This window comes from Peromyscus californicus, unplaced genomic scaffold (genome assembly GCF_007827085.1).
Source record: "Peromyscus californicus insignis strain IS unplaced genomic scaffold, ASM782708v3 Scaffold_7__1_contigs__length_154581171, whole genome shotgun sequence".
Lineage (NCBI taxonomy): Eukaryota > Metazoa > Chordata > Mammalia > Rodentia > Cricetidae > Peromyscus > Peromyscus californicus.
In genome coordinates this window covers 3,468,625-3,492,669 of record NW_026294595.1, presented here as the reverse complement: position 1 = coordinate 3,492,669, position 24,045 = coordinate 3,468,625, and the positions used below count along the sequence as shown (strand labels likewise).

The 24,045-nt window shown below is 52.9% G+C and overlaps 1 protein-coding gene across 7 annotated transcripts in view; it reads left to right on the top strand.

Annotated features, from left to right (window-relative positions):
* Positions 1-24,045, top strand: part of Dab2ip (DAB2 interacting protein) — a 182,083-nt gene that overhangs the window by 48,732 nt on the left and 109,306 nt on the right. The gene's annotated exons all lie outside the window — the stretch shown is intronic.

The following is a 24,045-nucleotide window of genomic DNA, read 5'->3' as shown; positions in this document are numbered from 1 at the left end:
ACATCTGTCAGGTGAGTTCACCTTCAGAAAGGCCAGCCCCTTGGCTAGGGTGACCAGGCCAGGAGGGAGGGGTTCCCAGGACACAGGACCTGGAGTGTCCAAACCTGGAGAGTGCGGAGTATCAGAGGGTCTGACCACCCTGCCCCAGGCACCAGTGTCTGTCTTGGGAGGGTGGAATGTTCAAGGTCAAGGCTATTTTAAGTGACACATGCCTTTAATCCCAGTTTAAGATCAGCTTGGTCTACATAGCAAGTTCCAGACCAGCCAGGCCTACACAAGGAGACTGTCTCATAAAAGGTATTGGTGTTAGGGTAATAGTTTCCTGCCCGGATCCTGTCTGTTTAACTTGAGCTTTGTGTGGTCCTTGCTAGGTGGGTGGCTAGCAGTTCTCAGCCCTATTTTGCAGATGGTAATAGCTGGGCATGCCCAAGGCCAACTCCTGATTGTCAAGCCAGAGGCACCTCCCTCCCCTCACACACTCCAATTAAATGGTGTCTGCTCAGGATTCTGAGCTATCATCCCGTAGACTACCTCATCCAGGGTCTGGGCTAAATCAGGCCTGTAGTCCTGTGTGATGGGGCCTGTGGCCCTGTGTGATGGGGCCTATATAGTGGGTGTTTGTTCTCTCTGCTCATCCGATTGGGAATGGAACCCAAGGCTTCACCCATGCTGGGCAAGTGTTTCTATCACACACCCAGCTCTGTTTATTTTTATTTATTAAAAGAAGAAAAAAAAAGCCAGGTGGTGGTGGCACACTCCTTTAATCTCAGCACTCGGGAGACAGAGGCAGTTCTACAGAGTGAGTTCCAGGACAGCCAGGGCTACACAGAGAAACCCTGTCTAAAAAAATTTTTTAAAAATGTTTAATTTTCGCCGGGCGGTGGTGGCGCACGCCTTTAATCCCAGCACTCGGGAGGCAGAGCCAGGCGGATCTCTGTGAGTTCAAGGCCAGCCTGGGCTACCAAGTGAGTTCCAGGAGAGGTGCAAAGCTACACAGAGAAACCCTGTCTCGAAAAACCAAAAAAAAAAAAAAAAAAAAAAAAAAAAAATGTTTAATTTTCTGTATGTGGGCATTTTACCTGCATGTGTGTCTGCACAGCACGGGTGCACCCGGTGCCTACAGAGGCCAGAAGAGGGCGTCAGCTCCTCTGGAGCAGACTTGACAGATGCTGTGGGCTGCCATGGGGTGCCGGGAGTTGAACTTAGGTCTTCTAAAGCAGCCAGTGCTCTTAACCACTGAGCCAGTTCTCCAGACTTGATTCATTTTCGAGGCAGGGTTTTTGTTGTATGGTCCAGGCTTGCCTCCAGCTCAAAATCCTCCGCACCCTCCCAAGTGCTGGATTACTACACCTGTCATCACTGTCTGACCCTGTCGGTTAGTCCTGAAGGAGAATTACTTATCTACGTGACAGCGGTAAGAAGGCCTTGACGTTCAAATCTGGCAGCTTCTCTTAAATGGGATGCCTGGCCAGTCCGATGGCCAATGGGGGCTATAGTGGCTGTGTGTGTGTGTGTGTGTGTGTGTGTGTGTGTGTGTGTGTGAGATGCTTTATAGTTCCGATCTTCCCTTTCCGGTTCATCTCTGTTTCTGAGCCAAGTGGGCTGAGACTGGTGGCCCCTATCAGGATGTAGGCTCAGGAGCTGTGAACATGGGCATAGGGAATTATAATTCAAGACCAGATGAGTGGCCCCAGCGAGATGTCTAGACAGGGCTTCAGGGGCTTTGAGAAATACTACTGTGAGTTGAAGGGCACCCCTTGGCTCTGTACATGTTTAATGAGCTCCTGCCTTGTGCCAGGCGCTGGCTGGTTCCATAGGCTGCAGAGATCCGTAAATGGGACACAGTCTCCTGAGACAGGCTGTGCTTCAGGGGAGAGGGCTTCTGAACGACATCGGAACAGCTTCATATGAAAGTGTGAGACATTCTGGTTGGACAAAACCGGAAATACCCCAAACACAGCTTTCCAGGGAGACCCAGCTTTGGGATAAGGTTCCAATTTCCTGTTCCTCTCCAAGCTTGAATCAGGCTGGAATTTGGGGCTTGCCAAAGAATGCTAAATCCCGCCCCTGGAGACTCAACCCAGCAGCGCTGACTTTGGGGATGATGTTGTCTTGTGTTTTTAATTTCTAAAGATTTTCAGTTGTTTTCTTTTAGTAGATTTTACTTTTTTTTTTTTTTTTTTTTTTTTTTTGGTTTTTCGAGACAGGGTTTCTCTGTATAGCTTAAATTTTACTTTTTATAGCAGTTTTAGGTCCCCAAGAAAAATGAGCAAAGAAAATGAAGAGAGTTCTTTGCTGCCCCTCCCCATGCATAGCCTCACCCACCCTCAGCATCCCCAACATAGTCTGGTTTCTGGTATATAAAAATAGCATAATCCATGACTTATTTATTTAAAATCAAAGCAAACATTGCAGGCTGGGCTGGGGTGTAGGCACTGGTAGCGCTCTTGTCTAACAGGCACAGAGCCCTGCACTTAACCCTCAGAACTGGAAAAATAAACATTGTGAACTAGAAACCAAGTCTGTCTCGAGTTTAATTCTGTCCCGAGGTCTGTCCAGCCAGGAGATCATGGCATATGTCCTGAAATCCAGTGTGCATTTTGCCTTGCTGTGTATGGACTCCATGCATCCTTAGGAGTGACCCTAATATTAGTGACCTGGATATTAGTCACTCTTATCCCCTGCCACCACACACAGGAGCACACAGGCATCCTTACACATCTACACACGTTGTGAGAGTTTACCTGAGGGATAGCATGAGGATTCATGAACTTCTAATTGACTTGTTTCTTCTCTCTCCTTGATGTTTTTGAGACAGGGTCTCACTGTGTAGCCCAGACCTCGAACTAATAATTAATAATGATCCTCCTACCCCAGCCTTGTGAGGGTTGGGGTCACATGCCTGAACCAAGTGTCCACCTCTTCAAGATACACATTTTATGGATTTTACTTGACCTTCTTCTGTGGTTTTTAATGTTTTGCCTATTTGCTTTCTGTTGAGGCTGAGGTCCTGTGGGTTCTGGGTGAGAGTTCTCTGGCTTCACTCTCGAGCGCGGCTTATCCGGGCCTGGAGAGGACTTGGGTGGTGGGGCCTGGAAGTGGAACGCATCCATGGGAGGGGCCTTGGAGAGTGCTTTTCTTCATGCAGCCTCAAGTTCACAGACACATAAAACCGTAAGATACCTATGACTCTTAAAGTTTCTATTGGATAATCATTTTAACTTCATGCAAATTGCACCTTTTACTCAGGAAGACATTTTGGAGATCTCTTCCGGTCTCCAACTCTCTTCCAGAGAGAACATGAAACTCACTCCCGCTGCCTGTGTCAGTGGCCTCTTCCTGAGGTTGATGAGGGGTCCTGAGCGTCCTAGTGTTTCAGGGATCTTCTTTCTGGGTCTCATTAGTACCAGTGTCCCACTGTCTGGAGGAAGCACATTGCTAGGAGAGTGGTCATGTGGGGAAGTCATCGGGAATGGCCCTGATCTTAATCAGTGTGTCTAGAGTAGCGGCTCTTGCAACTTGATCTTGAGCCCACCCCCACCCATTAATTTTTTTTAATTTTATTTTGTGTGTGCACATACATGTGTGCATGCCATGGCATACGTGTGGAGATCAGAGAACAACTTACAGGAGTTGACTCTTTCCTTCTACCATGTAGGTTCCAAGGATCGTGTGGGTTCTGGGGCTCAAACTCAGGTTGTCAGGCCTGGTTGGCACCAAGTGCTTTTACCCACTGAGCCATCTTCCTGGCCTCTAGCTTGTCCCTTCTGTGCTCTTCTTGAGACCTCCGTGGCAGGGGAGCTCCAGCTGGCTTAAGACTTTGGATTAGAGATGTTCCTGGTGCTGGCGACATCTACAATGCCATTCCTGGGCCCACTTGGGCATCAGGTGGTCTAGTCCAGGTGGACCCCTTCCTGTTCAAGACCCAGTGTGAGGTGGAGTGCATCCAGCTGCGGAGCCACCCATTCACCTGCCAGCAGGGACATCCTTTAGGCTTGAAAAAGCACCTGTAGGGTGCCTGGACCTGGCCGTGGGTAAGATGATGAGGTGAAGATTCACGGGGTGGGGGTGGGGGGTGGGGGGCTGGTGATTGTCCCGCCTTCTGCTGAGGGTTAGGAAGCTCTGGGAGGCCGAGTTGTGAGGGTTAAGGGCAGGGCAGGGAGACCTTTCTGGAGCAGGCAGGACTGGGGCAGGTTGGAAGTAGAGAGATGCAGACCCAGGTCTCTAGGTTCCAAGGAGACCCGTGGTGGGACTGTGTAGAGGGACTGGTGCTTTCTTTGGACACTCTAGCTGCCTGTGGTTGAAGTCAGACAAAAGGCCTCGACCCTGACTCTGTCTGTGGTCAGCTGTACCTCCTTAGGCCAGTCACATACCCACTCCAGTCCTCCTGTATCTGAAAAATGTAACAATTGTAGCCTCCTGCTTAGGCCTGGTAGGAGGGTTGCTTGAGACAGATTTACATTAGGCAGCTTTTGTGGAGGTGTTCTGAAGGCAACATGATTACCTGGGCCTGAAGTGATGACTGAGTGGGCTGTGGGGTGTGGGTAGAGCTAGAGATGCATCCCTAGTACAGCTCACAGGGTTCAGAACAGACTCAAGGTGTGTCCAGTGAAGGGGAAGGGACCTGTAGACACGCCTTCCTTGGAGAAGGCTGCCTGTAAAGAGCATCTCCTGAGAGACATGGGCAAGCCCCGCCTCTCCCATTGGAAGGTGACCCTACTGTCACCAAAGAGGAGGAGAGCCTGGGGGAGGGGGGACGGGGGCAGGGACATGCTCTCTGTGCGGTGCTTGGGCATGTCTTCATGGCGCCCTTTCTCCCTGGGTAATTGATGGTGTGTTCCTCTCTCCACAGGGCAGACAGCAGTGGGGATGTGGGGACGGCTGGGCGGGCGCCGTGCAGACAGTCGGAGCCCACTCCAGTCTTCCTTGGCAGTTTATCCTCTGTCAGCCTTGTTCTTTTGGGACATAAAACAAGTTCCCTGAGGAGTGGCAGGGGCTGTCCAGGCAGAGCTTCGGCCAAGCCAGAGTCACTGAGGGGCTTTGGCAGCCGCTGGAGCAGCCATACCATGAGCACAGGCTTGGGTGCTGGTGCCGGAACTGCCATGTGGAGACTGAGGCTTCCCGTCCACACAGCCAGAATCTGGCCCAGGACAAGTCCATCCCGCTCCACGTGCCACCTCAGGGCTCTCACCCCGAGTCCTGGGTCCCTGGGAGTCTACATGAACTCCAGAGCGCTAAGCCCTGGAGCAGGAAAAAGAATTCCTACCCCGCCTTCATCCCCCTAACCTCTAATTACAATTATACACGGCAATCCCTTCAATTATCGTTGTAGGCGATAAGCCGCCCTAGCATTCTCCATACAGTGATTTTATAGAAATCACCACCTCTGTGTCATAGTGTAGTTGTGGATAACTTAAATAATACTGTTTTTGCTTACCACACCTCAAAATGACAGTCCTTATTAGCTCTAGATCAGGATTTCAGGCACAAATAAAAAAGGGCACACATCACTACAGTGTTCTAGAAAGTACTTGATAAGCACGGTTTAGTGCCATTGTTTTCCTTTCTAGTCCAGCATGCATGTGTGTGTGTGTGTGTGTGTGTGTGTGTGCGTGTGTGTGTGTGGTGTGAGTGGTGTGAATGTGTGCTTTTTTGTGTTTGTTCATGTGGGGGTGGTATGGGTGCCCATGTGCCCCAGCCTGTGTGGGGATCAGAGGATACCTATGGGTATGGGTTCTCACCTTTCCTTCTTGACTAACTTGATAAGCACATTTCAGGGTCTCTTGGCTGCAGACTTGGAGGCTGGGGAGTTCTGGGCATTCTCCATTTCTTCTCCCAACCCTTTGTGGAGGTGGTGGGACTCCAGAAGGGTGTGCTCACATTGCTGCATCCCGCTTTGACATGGCTTCTGGGGGTCAGAACTCAGTTCTCAGTCTTGATATTTATACCCACAGAACCATCCCCACAGTCCCCAGTCCCCATGTTTCATCTTACAATTTTTTTTTTTTTCTGGTTTTTCTAGACAGGGTTTCTCTGTGAAACAGTCCTGGTTGTCCTGGAACTCACTCTGTAGATGCAGCTGACCTGCAACTCACAGAGATCCATATCTTCTGCATTTTAAATAGGTTTAAAGAGGTCCGTAGGCCTTATCAGGGGCTGAAGTGGTCCACAGCAGGGTTAAAGATGAAGGATTCTCACTGTGACCAGGGAAGTGTATCCACAGGCTGGCACAGGCTGCTCTGGTCACCCTTACTGTCAGGGAGACCACAGCGGGCAAGTAAGCTTGCTCCCTGCACCTTGCTCACCGACAACAAGGTTGCTCACTGACAACCTTGTCTTTAAGGAGCTGATGGGGTGGGGGTGGGGTGGAGCATGAGGCTGCAGTGAGGACGGTGAGACCGGGGAGAGGCCCCCTGTCCTGCAGTGACTTGATTTGCTAGCCTGGGAAGGCTTTGTGGAGATGGCATTAGATCTGGATCCGGAGAATTTGGAAATAAGAAACACAGGGAAAATACGCATATTTAACAAAGGGACTAGAGCCCAGAGCGCATGTGGCTCCAGAGAAGACCATAGAGATAGCACAGAGGGGAGTGGGGCCCATGTGGGCCCAGGCTGGCAGCCTGGGGACTAGGCTTTTGGGAGGTCAGTTTGCGTTCAAGGTCAGACCTGCTGGTTGGTGTTGAAAAACAACAGGAGAGACTGAGGCTGGAGGCTAGCTGAGGAATTTGGAGAGTGGATCTGAGCCCACCAAGAGTCGTCATGGAGACAGGCATCCCAGCTAAGGACTGAGGTGGAAGGGCCAGAGGCTCAGACTTAGGTGCTGGGGTAGACTCTGGATTTGAACCCCAGCTCTGCCATTCTCTGTTTCCTGGCCTGTGTACATCAGTTATGCAAGGGAGGTTTAGCAAAGTCTGGGTGGAAACAGCACGTGGCATGCAGTGCTGTGCATGTGAGTGGAGACAGGCACTAGGGCCCAGCCCAGGGCCTGGCTCAGAGGAAGGTTCCCCACAACTTAGCTACATTCATTATCTGTGATAAACAGACCGTGTTCCTGGTGGCTTCCTAAATGGGAGGGGGGTCAGGAGAGGCAAGAGGCAAGGACAGGCCTGAGAGTTCAGATGGGCACTGAGGCTGGGGCCCGTGCAGTTGGCCTCTGAAGTCAGCTCAGATCCCCAGGAGCCATCTTCCCCAAGCCTCCAAGGACTGGGGCTGGGCCCTCATGTCTCCTTCCTCTTGTGTCTACTCAGCTTTGCTCTAGTGAGGCCTACCCTGGACCACATCCCAGGAAGGGTGGGAATGAAAAGTCCTCCTGGTAGGGGGACCTAGCCCTGGTCTCCTCCAGAGCCCTCAGGGTCGGGGTGGGGAAAGAAGGGTTCAGAATGGGACATTAAAAGCTCCACTCTGGTCGCAGGGGTGAGTGGCCCAGGGAGCTGCATGGAGCAGAAACACTTTGGGCACAGTGACTGTGAGATCTTTGAACCCAGGGCCTGGCTCTGGGCTCTGCTCACACTCTAGGGTTCTGGAGCTCTTTTTTGTTTTGCTTTTTGAACGAGGGTCTCATGAAGCCCAGGCTGGCCTCAAACTTTGTGTGGTTGAAGATGCCTCTTGGTTTATTTGGTGCTGAGGACGGACCGGTGTCTGGTGCATGCCAGGCAAGCAATCGCGATACCAAGTAGACTGCGTCCTCAGCCTGCCATCTTTAATGTACCTTCCCCACACTGTTGCTCTAGACTCTGCCAGGGGGCCCACACCCCACACCTCTCCCTCCTTCCTGGTTGTGGAGTTCCCACAGCTCTGCCGAGGAATCTTTCTGCCGGAGGAAGTCTGCCTGTGGCGGACGATCAATTTGCCACGTTTCGTAGACCATGCAGAAGCATATTTGGGGGTTTTAATCTTCTTAATAAATCGTTCTCAGATTGTGCACGATTAAACCCCCGGAAAATTCATGAGCACGCTGGGAATAGAGACCTCGCCAGGAAGGTCTGACATGAACAACACAATAAACACAGCTTCTAAACTGGGTCAGGGAAGCCTCGGAGGCCCGTGCGGGACGTTCCTGAGGCCCTCCCCAGGCCTATAAATTAATCATGCACACAAAGAGGGCCTTGTCCATTCTCCTCAGTGCCAGGGGTTGTGTCTGCCCATTGACTCCCGAACCCCCGCCCCCTTCTCCGCTCTCCAACCGACCAGTGAGGCATTTCAGCTTCTGGCCTTTGTTATTCCTGTCTCCACAGCAAGGTGGGTATACATTTCAGCAAGAGAGATGTAGGTTAGATAGGGGCAAGAACTTCCTGGCTGACGGCAGGGTGGTGTGAAACATTGGAGTAGGTTGTACAGGTAACTCAAAGACACTCTTTCCTGTAGGAATTCAAGACCTGTCAGGCTCTACCCCACTGTGGCACCACTGGGCTACTGCCTGTGACAGAGGTGGCCTCAGGACCTGGCCTGAAAGTGCCTCATTCTGGAAGAGTTAGCGCTCCTGTGCCTAAGGGACCCAGCGAATGAGACTAGGCTAGCATGCTTAGGCCCAAACCCTCTCTACAGTCTTGTGGTGATACTGTGTTCCCCAAAATATTGTGCACCCTAATAAACTTATCTGGGATCAGAGAACAGAACAGCCATAATATTAAACATAGAAGTTAGGCAGTGGTAGCACACGCCTTTAATCCTAGCATTCCAGAGGCAGAGATCCGCTGGGATCTCTATGAGTTCAAGGCCACACTGGAAACAGCCAGGCATGCTAACAAGAGCCTTTAATCCCAGGAAGTGATGGCAGAAGCAGAAAAGTATTTAAGGCGTGAGGACGAGGAACTAGAGCTGGTTAAGCTTTTAGGCTTTGAGCGGCACAGGTCAGCTGAGATCCATTCAAATGAGGACTCAGAGGCTTCCAGTCTAAGGAAACAGGATCAGCTGAGGAATTGGCAAGGTGAGGTAGCTGTGGCTGGTTCTGTTTCCTGATCTTCCAGCATTCACCCCAATACCTGGCTCCAGGTTTTTTTTATTAATAAGACCCTTTAAGATTCCTGCTACACAGTCTGGAAGGGAGTTGTTAACGGCAGGCTTCGGCTGACCTCAGTCCCAGCTTGGGGATGTGGTTCAGTTACTAGAGTGATTGCCTAGTATGTGTGGGGCTCCAACTTCCCTCCCCAGCACTGCATAAAATCAGACTTAGTGTCGTATACCTGTGATCACAGGACTCAAGAATTAGAGGTTGAAAAAAAAAAAGAATTATAGGTTGGAAGGTCAGAGGTTCAAGGTTCTCCTCGGCTACATAGTGAAGCTAGCTTGGGCTACATGAAACCCTGTCCAAAAAGAGAGAGAGAGAGAGAGAGAGAGAGAGAGAGAGAGAGAGAGAGAGAGAGAGAGAGAGAGAGAGAGAGAGAGAGAAAAGAAATCACATTAGGCTCACCTTATACCCCACACCCACTGCCTATGGGAATCCCAGTCCTCTGGGAAGCCTCCCTGGATTACCCCTGAATGTCAGTTGGTCATTGATACTTGCTTCTTCTCTTCTGTTTCCTTGGCCTCAGCGCCTGCCTGCGTGCCCCTGGGGGAGCCCACGTGTGTTATTAAACTGTCAGCTCTCTAGGGACAGGGACTGTATTGGAGCCCACTTGTGCACACACAGTGTCCCTTCCTAGACCACAGTAGAACTCGCTTGGGTTTTCAAGTACCAGTTCCTGGGAGTTGCCCCCATACACCTCAGGGTAGGTGCTAAAAGCTCAGCTTCCCAATGGCATTTGTGGGAATCCTGAACCATTGAGCTATGAGAAGAGGAGGTAGGGGCAGAAGTGTGGGGTGGAGGCCGTGACTGGCCAGGCTGGGCCTGACTTGACTTCGTTAGGTCTCATGTTTGGGGTTTTACCCCTTCTCTCTGGGCCCACTAACACCTGACATGGTAGGTCTTGGCTGGGGGGTGGGGGTGGGGGTGGGGGTGAGATAGCCTTCGGCATAGGAACCTCACACTGAGACACTGGCCCTGGGCAGTGCCTGTGAGTTGTCAACAGGCACTCCTGTCCTAGCAGGAGCCTGGGCAGGTGAGCCATTGGAGGGATGTGCAGGTCTGGGCTGGCGGTGAAGGTGAGATGCATCATCAGCTCCATAGGGAAAGAAGAGGGGCCCTGTTCTGGTGGATGTGGGGCATGGGAGACCCAAGAGGAAGGAATAGACGGTGACAGCCTGAGAAGGCCAAGGACATCCCCATGCTCTGGCCAGGCGAGGAGGGCACTGTTCCTGTCAGCATGCTTACCTGATGGCTGGGCTATTCTCTGCTGTTGCTCATGGGAGCCTTAGAGTGCCAGAGTGCCTTCCCTCCCAAGAGAGCACACATCAGGCTCTAGAGAAGCCATGGGGTCCTGGATGCCTATACATGTGTATGAATTTGAGTATGAATGCTAGGGTGCATGTGTGTGTATCCATGTGTAAACCTGTGTGGGTGTGCATAAGTGTATGCATGTGCCTGTGAGTGGGAGGGGGCTAGGGGAGGTAGCTTGTGTGTGGGGCTGGAGAGAGGCTGGGCCTTGCTCTTGTGCTGTCTGCAGGCCGACATCAGTGCCTCAGGAGTCAGCAGGTGGAGAAAGAGAGCCACTGCGAGAGTGTGGGTCAAGGAGGCCTCTGGGCTGTTCCTGGATGGCCCTGACTCAGGGACTACAAATAACACCAGAGTCCACACAGTAGAGAGAACACGCCAGGTTCCTCAGCCCCCTAAACTCACTTCAGCTAGTGTTGACTGAAAAGGACAGGAATCCTCAGGCTTGGGACCAGGTTCTTCTGAGGACCTACTGTGTGCTGGCTCCTGACAACCCTTAGAGATGTGAGAGTGAAGTGAGGAACGGTTAGCTCCTTTGAGGATCCTCTGAAGGACTGCCCTCAGGTCAGAGGTCACCCCAGCCCTGCATCTTGCTGTGTGCTCTTTCTCTTGGCCAGACCTCCTGCCCCGCTCACCCTCCTTCTCCCTGGATCCTAAGATGCCAAAGTGACAGAGGAGAGGAAAGCAATAAAAATGAAAGGTGGTTGCCACGGAAACTATAAAGTAGAAGCAGAAACTTTGCAGAGCAGGAGGGGGAGGGGACCAGCCCTGGTGGCTGGCAGGGGGGCCTGGCCCAGGCCACTCGCGGTGACTATACTGAGCAGGGGGCTGGTGTCAGGTGGGAGGCTGCTTGTGGTCTGAGGAGGGGTCTCATCTTCCGCCTGGGTCTGAGCTTTTGGGCCTTACGTCACCTGGAGCAGCCAGGACTTCCTTGCAGGTCTTTGCATAACGATGTCTTGAGTCCACGTTCTGACATGCAGAAAGATGTGCACTGGGACTGGACAGTTTACACGGCAGCTTCCCACATGTCGCCTCATCCAGTCATGTGGCAGTCCTGGGAGGAGGCCTGTCTGTGGTACAGAAGTGCGAGTCCAGCCAGTGAGTCAGGGGACGGGGACTTAGCCCACATACCACCAGAGGTGAGGTTGCGTCTCTCAGGCTGCCAGCCGCTCATTCTCTGGGCTCTCTCTGCCTGCAGAGCTCAGTGTGGAGACCGACTTCCACCCTCTCCTCCCTCCTTCAGTAAGCCCCCAACCCCCACTCCCCGGAAGCCACCATCTGCTGCAGTACAGCCTGAGGGAAGCTGCCTGTCACCAAGGCCTCGTTTCCCTGTCTGTGGAATGGTCACAGTCCCTTTGGCTTCTGAAGGTTTCTGGGAAGATGAAGGAGACAGTCCCGCGACTGTAAGTTGCATCTGAACCTGGCACGCTCCCTTGACTTATGTGGGGCTGGGTGCAAAAAGGGCCAGAGTGTAACTCCACTGCCTCAGAACATGCCTTGAAAGACCCATGGGCACCAGGACTTATCAGTAGGTGAAGGCAAGAGGGAGGCCAGAGCAGTGGGGCCTTCCCGCCCGCGGAGCCCAAATGTGAGGTTCAAGGTTCAGGTCTGAAATGTGCCCCTGAATGACACATGGCCTGTATAGACTGGGAGCCAAGCCTTCGATTTCTCCTGGGAGACAAGCAGTGAGCCAGATGCATTATTAAATGGCAGAAAGGCGGCACTCTTGTGAAAGATAATGGGGAAGTGTATTGATGGGTTATGAATCATGGAATGAGAGGGGGAGATGAATAATTTCTGAGCTGTGGTGGAGGTGCAGGGCCTCTGGCCTGGTTTTGCTGAGAGCTTGGGAGGGTCATGATGCCCAGGGCTGGAGATCTGATGTCTGAGGGCCTCCAAAACACATACATGTGTGAACACATGGACCCAGTGCTTTTCTGTATACTCGAAAGAGATGGCCCACCCACCTCCTAATTGACATTGGCCATGTGACTCTCAACACTGGGAGCTGAGGTTGCCAGGATGGACCAGGCAGACAGGAACCTGACCCTCAGGGAGAGCACGTTGTGCTAGCAGAGACAGGTGTTCGATGAGTCTCAGTGCACAGCGCACTGAGGAAAGGAGTGTGCCCTGGGAGGAGAGGATGGGGTGGGGAGCTTGCAAAGGAAGGGGTGGCCTTTGTGGAAAAGAAGGGTGAGTGGGGGTCAGTCAGGTCGCTTGACAGAGGTGTGTCAGAGAAGGGGCCCAGCAGGCCTGGGAGGTTGGCAAGAGTATTCTGCACTTGCCCATTCTCCTTGCTGAATGCAGAATAGACTCTAGATGCAAGAGAGGATGTAGGGGGAACAGTTGAGGGCTGTGGGACTCTCCAGAGCTAGACACAGTGGCTGCATGGCCCTGGGTGACGTCTGTGAAGATGGAGAGAGGCCTATAGACACAGCCGGGCGCTAGGGGTTGGTTGCAAGAGTCGAATCTAGGAGCCTTGCTTGTGTCCTGGGTCACAGGAGACTTCAGGAGAGGCTGACTGATGAGGACTGGGACAGGGAAGTGTAGAGAGCTGGGAGAGGTGAGAAGTGGAGACAGGTGATGTCCATTGGCTACTGGCTAGGACCAGATCTGGGTGCCCTCAGCCTTGTTGCTAAAAGACGCTGGATTTGCATGCAGTCTCTGCCCTTGGTAGTCAGTCAGCATCTTAGCAACCTGGGAACAAATAATAAACGTTATTGGGACAGCATGGGGCCCTAGCAGGGGGCAGGTTGTAGAGACCAAGTCTCTATCACTCACCAACACTGTGCCTATGACCGAGAGTCCTTGTGTCTACCTGCGAGGGCTTTGTAAGGGCTCAGTGAATGAACACTGCCTGGCAGAGCCTGAGTACTGTATTGGGTTCATAAGTGGGGCCATGTGACCCTGCTCATGGCATCCCCTCTGGGCCTTAGCCTCTGGCAGGTCTGACCTCTCTTGTGCCAGCTGTGTTCAGCACAGGAGGAGGCCAAGTCACGGCCGAGCTTGGCAGTGCTGCCTTGGGTGAGTCTCTGTCCCCTAGGCTTGTAAGGGGACACCGTGTCTATCTGCGCGCTGTAAGGGGATATCAGCCCAGGACCTGGTCAAGTCAGGGAACCCAGAGACCAGGACAAAGGGAGCCAGTCATGGAGCTTCCCAGCCTGAGCTGACCTGCCGGGCCCTCACTCCAAACCACTTTTGGGGAGCCTGGGGCATCGGTGGGGGACTCTCAAAACTGTGTTCTAGGCCTCACGTGGCCCTGCTATGCCGTGAGGTTTAGAAAGCTTGCCTTGTGAGGCACACAGGTGCTGAGGTGGAGAGAAGGCTGTAGAATCATTTCTGTTGGGAGCTCCACACGGAGCCTAAGAGGGCAACAGGTGTGACCTTCAGCATTATCCATGGGCCCATCTCCTGCTGTTGAAGCATCTAGCCCAGCCCAGCACAGGGCCTTATGTCTGTACTCTTGGTGCTTGGGTGGTGAGGCAGGGTCTCTGCGAGCTTCAGGAAGTCCTCATTCCACAGAGTGAGTCCTGTCTCCAAGCTGGCTAACCCAGACTTTAAGGTGAGCTGGGCACCTGCTGTTTCTAACACTTACCCCAAGCCATCTTAAAGCCCCAGGACTGAGGTACAAGACAAAGATTTTGTCAGGGTGCCTCACCTGGTAAGGGGGTACACTGGCCATGGTCCTGGCTGCTGAGTTTCTGGCCTGTCTGGACCTTGGAAGAGCTTGTAGGTCGGGAGCACAGGGGAGATGTGTATGCATAGGAGCCAATGTAAGTGGGCTCAATGAGGGGGCTCGCTAAGCTAAGGTTGGAGGGAGCAGGTCCAGAAAGTCCTGGCATTACCTTCTATCTTCCTGGGGCAAGGACTGTAGGGAAGAGGGGGCCAAGATGTTCAGGGGCTGAGGCTTCTGTGACCCAGGATGTCTCTGGTGCAGGGTGCGAAGAGACTCAGTGGCACTGAGTCCATGTCAGGGCTCTTGCCTATGTCTTCTGGGCTCTTAGAGAGGGCCAGCCAGAGGTTAGCCCCCTGCCTCAGCATTGTAGTCAAGAGGGACCTGAGGTGGGGTAGGAGCATACCACTGGCTGCTCCTTGTGGAGCTTGCAACAATAGCCTCTTGCTAGGAAGAGGGAGGACCTTAGGTAGCTCCCAAGCCTGCGTTCTGGTTGGAGGGTGGGGAGACCCCCAAAACATTTTCCAGTTTCTAGGTGTGGAGCACAACTCTGGGAGAAGGGCTGGGACTGGTCCTGTAAGGCAGTGAGTTCCTTGTCGCAGGAGGTTTGGCAGAGAAGCTGGGCAAGTTTCCCTTCCTCTCATGCCTGTGGGTGGTCCTGAACCATTCTCTCTTCATGTCCTTGTGTGTTGACCCCTAATCACCAGAAGAGATTCCTCTGGGGATGCACAAGGCTCAGCCATGGACTTGCTGGTTTCCAGGGTGACCTTGAACGTGTTTTCCTTGGCCCCAGACTTTCCGCTCCTTCCTGTTGGAGCAGGCACTGAAACGGTAGGGCCAGCCCTTCCTCTTGCCCCTGGTAGAATTTCCAGGCAAAATGCTGTTCCCAGGGTGGGGGCAGGGCTTCATTGTTCTCACTCTCAAGGGGACTTGAGGGGGTGAAGGAGGCAGAGGCTGCATTTAACTCCTACATGGCCTCAGGATGCCAGCTGTGAGGTCGGCGGGGGGGAGGGGGGGGTCCCCAGGCTCCCGCGAAGCTTGCCCCCAGCTTCAGCACCTTCAGTGGCTCCCACTTCCCTTGTGGGACTGAGCACAGCCGCTTATTGTTCAAGAGCCCTGAAAGTGCCCAGGCCAGCCAGGAGGCAGGAGCTGTGACCCAGACACTTGATCAAAGGCAAATGGTAAAGGAAAGGCATTCATTCATTCATTCATTCATTCATTCATTCACTCACTCACTCACTAGAGGCTGACTTTCAATCAGTCTTGCAAAGAATCAGGAATGTTCCCTGGCCTGACCAGCCCCAAGCTGCCTTGGGAACATAAGCCCTCCTGCGGGGCAGCCACATGTCACCTGGGAGAAAGCCCAAGTCTTGAGAAGAGAGGCGAAGTCACTTGCCACTGGGCTGTAACTGTCCTTTGAGAATGGCAGCTTTGAGCCAAGCTCCCTCCCCTTACCACATTCATCAGACACTGAGCACTGTCTGCACTGGTAAATGGCTGTGAGTAGGATTACCAAGGCCACAACCGTTATTGAAGTTTGGAGGGAAACAATTAGGAAACACCCAGATAAGAGGGTTTCAGGAGGTCCGGAAAGTTGAAGAAAATAAATCAGGGCAGAAGCATGTCCCAGGGAGACTGGAGCAAACTGACCTGGGCTAAGATGTCAGGGAAGGCCCCTGAATGTGTGGTGTCAGAGCACAGCAGCCAGAGACGCTTCATCTTGTTAATGAGTTGGTAGAGGCAGCATATGCAAAGGACCTGGGGTGGACTGTGTTGGGCTGGCCAGTGCTTAAAAGTCGTGGCTGGAGTGCATGCTTTGCCTACGATCTTAAGTATGCAGTAAGTTGAGGCAGGAGGATTGTAAATTTGAGGCCGCCTTGTGCTGCATAGCCAGACTGTTTGAATTTTAGGAGAAAAGGTAAATAATGGGCTGGAGTTCTTGCCCATGCATAGAGCTCTTAGGCACAGCATCTGCAAGACCTAGGTTCAGCCCTTCTCTACCCAAGGGAAAAAAGGAATTCTTGGATCTATCTCCCTCTCTCCTGCCGCCCCAACTTTAGATTTAGTGATGCTGGGACCCTGGAGTGTACTCCTGAACGGGCACCCTGGCCCAGCCCTGCACCCGCAGCCTTACATTAGGAGAGCCAGCCCTTTCATACTTGCAGTGAGAGGACCAGAGAGGCCTATAATTTATTCAAAGTAGCCCAGCCATCTGACAGATCTAAGCCTCAAGCCAGGCTCCAGGGGAGCCTCCTCCTCCTTCACATATCCAGGCCTGCCCCCAAGTCCCCAGCTCACCCTTTGCTCCAGCCTCAGCTCTGCACACAGTCCCCGCGATGTTTCACCGGCTCCTACCTACGTCGTCCGTACGGTACATCCCTTTCCTTGCACTGTTTTCCTCCCAGAGTACACCCTGCTCTCTCTGCTGTCCGCTCCTATGTAGCCTTCTAGCTCAGTGCCTGTGGCCCCTCCTCCCCTCAGTCCTCCAGTATTTCTCTTCATCTCAGTTCTCTCTGTGCTGACTGTGGATCAGGTGGGTTCCTCTACTTCTTTCCAGGGTTGCTACCACCTCTCCCAAACTTAGGTCTGCTCTGGGATTGGGATCTCCTCTCAAGGAACCCACCTGAGGCTGCAATCCGCTGCTCTCTGTGGCTCTTCTGGGAGGCCCAGAAAGGTGAAGTGCCACCCCTCAGCCCTTCCACCCAGCATGGATGAGCTGACTCCTTCCTTCCTCCGAAGCCTGACCCTGACCCTGACCCTGACCCTGACCCTGACCCTGACCCTTGCAACTCCTACCTGTGCTACCTGGGCATCAGCTACAGGGCTGGTTCAGCTGTCCTCTTTCCTGGGCTCTGCAGAGAGGCAGTGAGGCCCCTCCCCTTGGAACCTAGGCCAGTGCCAGCCTTACCAGGATTTGCAGATGATCAGGCTGGCGAGCCTGAGAAAAGAGGAGGTGCTGTGACCCCACACTGAGACCATATGGCACCTCCTCTGGTGGCCTGGTGGGTGTAGTAGACCAGCCTGCATCCATCACCACGGGATGGAGAGGAAGAAGCTGGAGACCTGAGACCGGGCCCTTGGTGGGGCTGAGAAGAGGGCATGAGGGCTGGGTTGGGGCCCACCTGGAGCTGAGCAAGCTTTTTGGGTCAGGGCAGGGGGAGGAAGCACAGAGGGCGTAGCTTCGGGCCTGGCCATCTGGGCGGACAGGGAGCACAGGCTTCCAGGGCTGGAGAACAGTGAGGGCCAGTGCTGCTGGTAGACAGTGAAGCTCAGCCTCTCTGGGGCCTGGGGCCACTTCTGAAGTGGAAACCTGGCATCTGGGGGGCGTCACACTAGGCATTCTGGTTCTGCCAGAGAAGGAAGCAGCCTGGGTAGCTGAGGGGGTCCCCTGGGGAAGTGCCAGCCTGAGTCCTACCCAGTGTGGAAGGGGTCATTTCCTCCACTCAGACAGGCCCACTGCTAGGTGGGAGGGCTGAGGACGGGCACACCCCTTGGTGACTGAGGATTGGGTGCTGGATTTGAGTGTCTGTAGAATAGACAGAGCCTTCCTTTGGGAGCCCCAGTCCCCATCACTCCAGCTGTCCTCTGCACCTCAGGATAGGCTTACAGTGGGCTGTTGACAGCAATAGGGGAGTGTTCCCTCTCCAGGTTTCTAGAGAGTAGGCAGAATGGGGAGCAGGAGCTTAGGGTGTGGCTTAGAGCCAGGAGAGTGTTTTTAGATACCCATAAAACCTCAGGGGTGTGGGCTCAGCTATGTCATTTCCACAGGCTCACAGATAGTGACAGAGGCCTGTCCATTTGCTCTGGTTAGACCCAGCCCTGTCCCAGGAACCCATCCTGTCAGTGCGGGTGGCTTGTTTGGAAGGTGCTCATATTCTCTGAGGCAAGCTGTCTGTGTGAGCTCAAAAGTCCATACCTGACTGGTCCCTGTTCTTCTAGCCTGGGGTCTTACCTGCTCCACATCAGCCATTTTTTACAAAGGATGTCATTAAATTTGTGGGTGGCTTTTGGGAGGGAAGTTTGGGGGTGCAGTGGATGCCTGTCTGGCTTAGGATGCTCAAGCAGGACCTCCTTTGGGGGTTGATCTATGCCCTTCCACGTTGGAGATGGATCCAGGCTCTCCTTCCCTCTTATCTCCAGTAGAGTTCTTGCTCCTGGTCCCGCTTCATTCCTGATAAACAGTGGATGCAGGAAGCTGTCATTGCCTTTTAGACAGACAGCATCCTGAGGGGGAGGCTGTGACCTTAACTGTGAGTGCTCAGACTCTGAAGAATTAGAGGTGGAGCCTGGCTGAGGAGGCAGATGTGTGCAGACCTGCCTGTGTAGGGACTTCCGGTCAGTGCTGCCTACCCAGGTCCACACAGGAAACCTGACAGGTCTGAGCTCTCCAGACACCATTGTATGGGCCTGGGGTAGGCACTGCTAGAAACTCGCTTCCTCCTTCCCCTGTCTTCCCCTGTCCCTGGACAATTGCTAGCTCTGAAGGTAAGTCCCAGGTTGTTGCCCTGTCCTCACACGATTGTGTGTTAAGTCTCACTCAGCCTTAAGACCTTTGCAACATCCAGACCTCTGGGTTCAGGTCCTACTGGAAGCCCTGTGATCTTAAGGAACTTACTCTCTTGTCTCCAATATTGTTTTGGAAAAACAGCCACCTGTCTGCTAGGGTCACTGAGAAATGAGATGATTGAGCGTGTGTGGGATGCGGAGAGTAGGATCTGCCATGGAGGTATGCTACGGTGGGTCAGCTACTACAATTAGCACGAAACCCAAACTCCATCTTCCAACAGGCCCTAGGTCGGGCTATGACCCTGCAGTTTCTGATTTCCTCTCTGTGCATGGGTGTGGCGCCTGCATAAATGTCTGCACCGCATGCATGCCTGGTGCCTGAGGAGGCATTAGATCACTTGAACTGGAGTTATAGATGGTTGTATGAGCCATCTTGTGGATGCTGGGAATCTAACCCGGGTCCCTGGAACAGCGCCTGTGCTCCTGATGGTCGAGTTTAGCCTCCCAGTCCCAGCACCTCATTCTTGGTAGCAGTGTCTTCTTCCTTGCAAAATGCTCTGGATGAAAGTCAGGTCCTTCTGCCACGTGCTCAACTGAAGCACTGAGTGACTTGTCCTAGCATTCCATTGGCATTGGTAAGCTTTTTGAGGGTAATTTTGGTTACATGCTCCCCCACCCCTTCCGGCCTTCAACCTTTTTCTTTTCAAGATAGCGTTTCTTTGTGTAGTCCTGGATGACCTGGAACTCATTCTATAGACCTGGCTGGCTTTGAACTCATAGAGATCCACCTGCCTCTACCTCCCTAGTGCTGGGATTAAAGGTATGCGCTGCCACCACCACCCAGCCCAGAGGGCCTTCAAACTTAATGCCCTAGTAAGACTCAGGACTGTCTGGGACTGGTTCCTCTTCGGACCTGGCCCTGGCCTGGTGCACAGTGTACTTGGCCTTTTAGCCCAGCTCCGAAGCTGCTCAGCCCTTCCTTCCTTGTGGGTGGAGTGTGATTTGCTGTTGGTTTTCTGGCATTGAAAATCTTCCCAAGAGCCTAAGTGGTGGCCATTCTAGCAATGGGGCAGACGCCTTCAGAGGCAGAGAGATGGCTGCTTTGTGATGGACTTGGTGTTAGTTATTTGGCGGCGCTGAAGGCCACGCTCCCTCCAAATGGCAGCATGGGACAGGAGGATATAAAAAGCATATTTGGAGTCTGTGTAAACATTTAGAGATTGTCCCTGTGCCAATTGGAAGGCACGGGTGAGAGCTATCAGCTCAGCCTGTTGGTTAGTGGTGTGTGGGGATAATGCCTGTGCTTCTATTATCTCAGTATCTGACACTATGGCATAACCCGCTTTACGGGTCCCTTCATATAAAAAGGAGCTGCCATCTGTGTACCAGGTATAAGTAGCCTGAGGCAATGTGCCCTCCTGTATGTGTGAAGGGTGAGGTAACAGTTCCTCTAAGGTTTCAGTGCAGGAATGAGAAGGAGAACAGTCAGCATTAGGTTGAGGGAGGAAGCTTGAAATATTAAGAGGTGGACAAGTCCGGAAAGTAAGTGTGGCATCCTCTAGTCATGCCACCTGGAGAGAAAGAACCCGGGAAGGAGGTAAAGTTTGTAAGCCTTTATAAGTTAAGAGATGGAACAGATTATGATGAGAAAAGAAAATAATGGGTGACCCAAAGCTTAGCTCCTTTGATTCCCGAATAAGGAGCTCAGCAGCTGCTAAGGCACGGATGCAAGGTGCCCAGCCCTGACTGGTAAGGTCTAACTTCTTTGACAGATAGGCTACAGGTGCAAAGGAGGGTCCCAGCTGATGCCCTAGAGTTCCCAGGGCAAATTCCTCCTTCTCTGCTACATAGAGGGAGAAGGGACGGGTTAAGTCTGGAAGGTGAAGCGCTGGGGCCTGAAGAAGAGCCTGCTGGAGCTTTTGGAAAGGTTTAGTGACAGGATGGAGGAGGGGCTCATGTGGCGAGTCCTGAGCTGCCTCATATAAGGGGCAAGCAAGGAGAGAAAAAGATGGAACCCAAGACATAGGAAGCCAGCTATTCCTAGGAAAGACAGAATCTCCTGTTTAGTAGAAGGGACTGTAAGAGGCTGGATTAGATGCTTTCTGTCTACAGTAAATAGCCTTGTGGGTTGGAGTAATGGTTAGACCCAAATAGGCGACCTGGGGAGTTGACAGCTGAACTTTAGACGGAGATACCCTGTAACCTCAGCTGGATAAGAAATTTAGGAGAGCAGAGGTGTTAGTTTGGCTAACCTGTAAGGATGGGCTACAGAGTAAAATATCATCTACATACTGTATTAGTTTACAGCCAGGGAGAGACAGAGAAAGCAGGTCAGAGGCCAGAGCCTGACTAAATAGATGTGGACTGTCTCTGAATCCCTGTGGCAGAACAGTCCAGGTCAGCTGTGTGGACAGGTGAGTGTCAGGGTCAGTCCAGGTGAAAGCAAAGGTATCTTGAGACTGAGGACTGAGAGGAAAAGAAAAGAAGGCATCCTTGAGGTCTAGAACTGAGAAGTGAGAGGTTCCTGAAGGGACAGTGGACAGGAGAGTATAAGGGTTAGGCACTACAGGATGGAGAGGGACCACTGCAGAATTGATGAGCCAGAGGTCTTGAACCAGGCGGTAGGTTCTATTAGACTTTTTAACTGCAAGTATGGGGTTGTTAAAAGGTGAAGAGGTTGGGCGGAGCAGCTTTTTCCTAAGAAGGTCAGAAATGATAGGCTTAAGTCCTCTTAGGCTCTGGAGTGAGAGAGGGTACTGAGCTTGGGTGATATATCTGGTAGGGTTTTGTAGCTGGATAGTAATAGGCTGATGGTGTCCAGCGATAGAAGGGTTCTGGGTGTCACAGACTTCTGGGTCTACCTGAGAGGCTGGCAAGGGAAAGAAACCATTAGAGTCAGTAGAGTGAGTGGCTAGGAGAAGGAGGAGAGGAGCTGTTGGGGCGTCTGGGGTGAGGCGAATGTGGGGAGCGAAAGAAATGGACGCTCCTACCTTAGCTAGAAGATCCCTTCCCATTAAAGGTACCGGGCAGCTTGGCACCACTAAGAATGTGTGTGTGAGAGGGATGCCTCTGAAAATGCAATTAAGTGGTGAAGTCTGATGAGGTAGATAAGGCTGTTCCCCCACCCCAACAACAGGGAGGCGAGAAGTAGGCCCCCAAAATTGTCTCAGGACAGAGTAGGTAGCTCCGGTGTCCAGAAGGAACGAGATGGGGCGCCCATTTGCTTTTACTTGGTATTCTTTTTCTCCTTCCTCTTCTTCCTCATTTTACATTTCTTTATTGTGTGTGGACCCACGCATGCCACTGCTAGAGTGGAGTGGAGAGCAGCTTGCTGGAGGTGACCCTCCTCTTCCACCACAGGCTTTCAGAGAGCTAACTGAGGTCCTCAAGCTCTGAGCCATCTGCTGGGTCTTCTGAGGGACGGTGAAGACGGTGAAGGGGATAGGTGAGATCTGATTTGGGGAGTCCCGTTTCCAGCCTGGCTCTTACTGAGAGGGTCCATTTCTAGGTTCCATCTACATCCACTGTTTCAAACACCTTACGTGACGATAGGAAATGCCTGCTTTATCAGCTGGGGGATTGGAGACTACGGTCTTGAACCTCTACCCAGTCGATGGAGAGATGTATGTTACCTCCTCACTCAGGTGTCCCTCTGGAAGTGGGCCAGGGTGGCAGTACAAATCCAGACTTTTCCTGTAGGCACCCACGCTCCTGGATCAGGGCCTGGGAAGCCTGTCTGTCTGAGGCAATCACTGAGGGCTTCCCTGTTGGTAGTTGGTGGTTAGAGTCCTCAGTTTGAGAAACAGTCCTAGTGAGGAGGAGGGCATTTTCCAGGTGCCCCTGCCAAAACTGGGCTCTGCCTGGGGGCTGCTCTCCTTCACAGGAGTGGAGGCCACGGGAGTCCTGCTCACAGGCAGAGGTAGAGGCTCTGGGGGCAGATTGGTTCCAGATGCTCTGCTGGGGTGCAGGAAGCAGCTTTTGTCTGCCTCCAGGTTCTCGGATTGAGAGCAGGAGGGGTGGCGGGGAGCCAGGCCTTTCCTTAGTCTCCGAGCTCCTGCTGGGGCCGCCATTCCTCCTCAGCACCCACCATGGACCTGTAGAAGTGCTGGGTGTGGCTGGTTGGTAATGACTACTCCTTTGCCAAGGCCAGGAATTCAGACGCTTGTTGTGCACCAGCTGACTCTCTGAGAGCCGGTAGGCGCTTAATAGTGTCCCGTTGTAGGCGGGAATTGAGAGACTGAGGTAGAAACCAGGCCAGACCTTTGGATCCCTCCTGTGTACAGATGGGGCCCTAAACTTTAGTCCTGCTACTCCAAGGTCACCAAACACATCCCTGCTGCTGCCTGCTGGGGGCCAGGCCAGAGCCTGTTCTCCACCTGTTAGTGTTCACCTAGTCCACAGGGAACCTAGCCAAGCAGGCCCAAAGGGAAGCAAAATGGGTCAGGTGAACTCTGCTCTGACCCTGAAACTTTGCAGGTGGGGACCTTCAGCTTCTAAAACTAGGCTAGCTTGGCAGTGGAGAGCACTCACCCCCAGAAATGCTGAGGTGTAGCGGTGGCATGCTGAGCCACCTTGGTGGGAGGTGCTCTGAAGGAAGGCTCAGCCCACAACAGGCCTGGAGTCCAGTGACATGGTGCAGATTGCTGTAGTGGTATCCGGGTCCCTGTCTCCCAGCTGACAACACTTCCAGTCCTGTGGGGCTGGCCGGTGTTCTGGGAAGAGGGACAGGAGGACTGGACCGGGGACTCTCTACAGCTGGGTTTGGAGAACTGCCCTTCCCTCCCCTCCCCCATCCCAGGTCTCAGGATGGCGCCTGGCTTCCAGCTGTGATCCAGCGCCCCCCCCCCCCCCTGACCTGGAGGCCCTCCCTCCCTGACTGAGGAGCCGGGAAGGGGGCTTCCCTTGTGAGGAGAAAAACCTGGCCTGGATTCCTGCCTAGGCTGCCCTACCCAGCTCCAGACTGCCCCAAGCACCACCTGTGACTAGCCCACCCTACTTCCCTAGAGAGTTCATGCAACAGCCTCTGGCCAAGACCATGTGCCATTACACTTTTCTCTGTGATTGAGGCAAGTGACACACACACACACACACACACACACACACACACACACACACACTGCACACACACATACATAAGTCAACACATGCAGGCATGTGCACATCTTTTAGGTCCTCAGGTTCCCCTTCTGTTCTTGAAGGGATGGAAGTCTGGTAGATGGTGTGGTTTTAATAACTTAAAATAATAATGTTGCTATGGGGACGAAGAGAGAGAAAGGGAAGTCACCTAGGACCAGGAGGGTCAGGGACTCCCTGTAGAGGACGCAGCCCTAAGAGGATGGGGAAAGGAACAGGTAGATAGATTACTGGCCACAAACAGAGCAGGGCTGAGAGCTGGCAGGGAACAGGGTCGAGGCAGTGATGGGTGAAGCTGCAGGTGGTTTGATTTGTGCCCGATTTCTGATTTCTGGCACTTCAAATACCAAAGAGATGGTTGGGTTTGTAGCTCTTATGCTCTGGGGAGCCATTGGAAGTTTCTGGAGCTGCAGAATGACTTGGA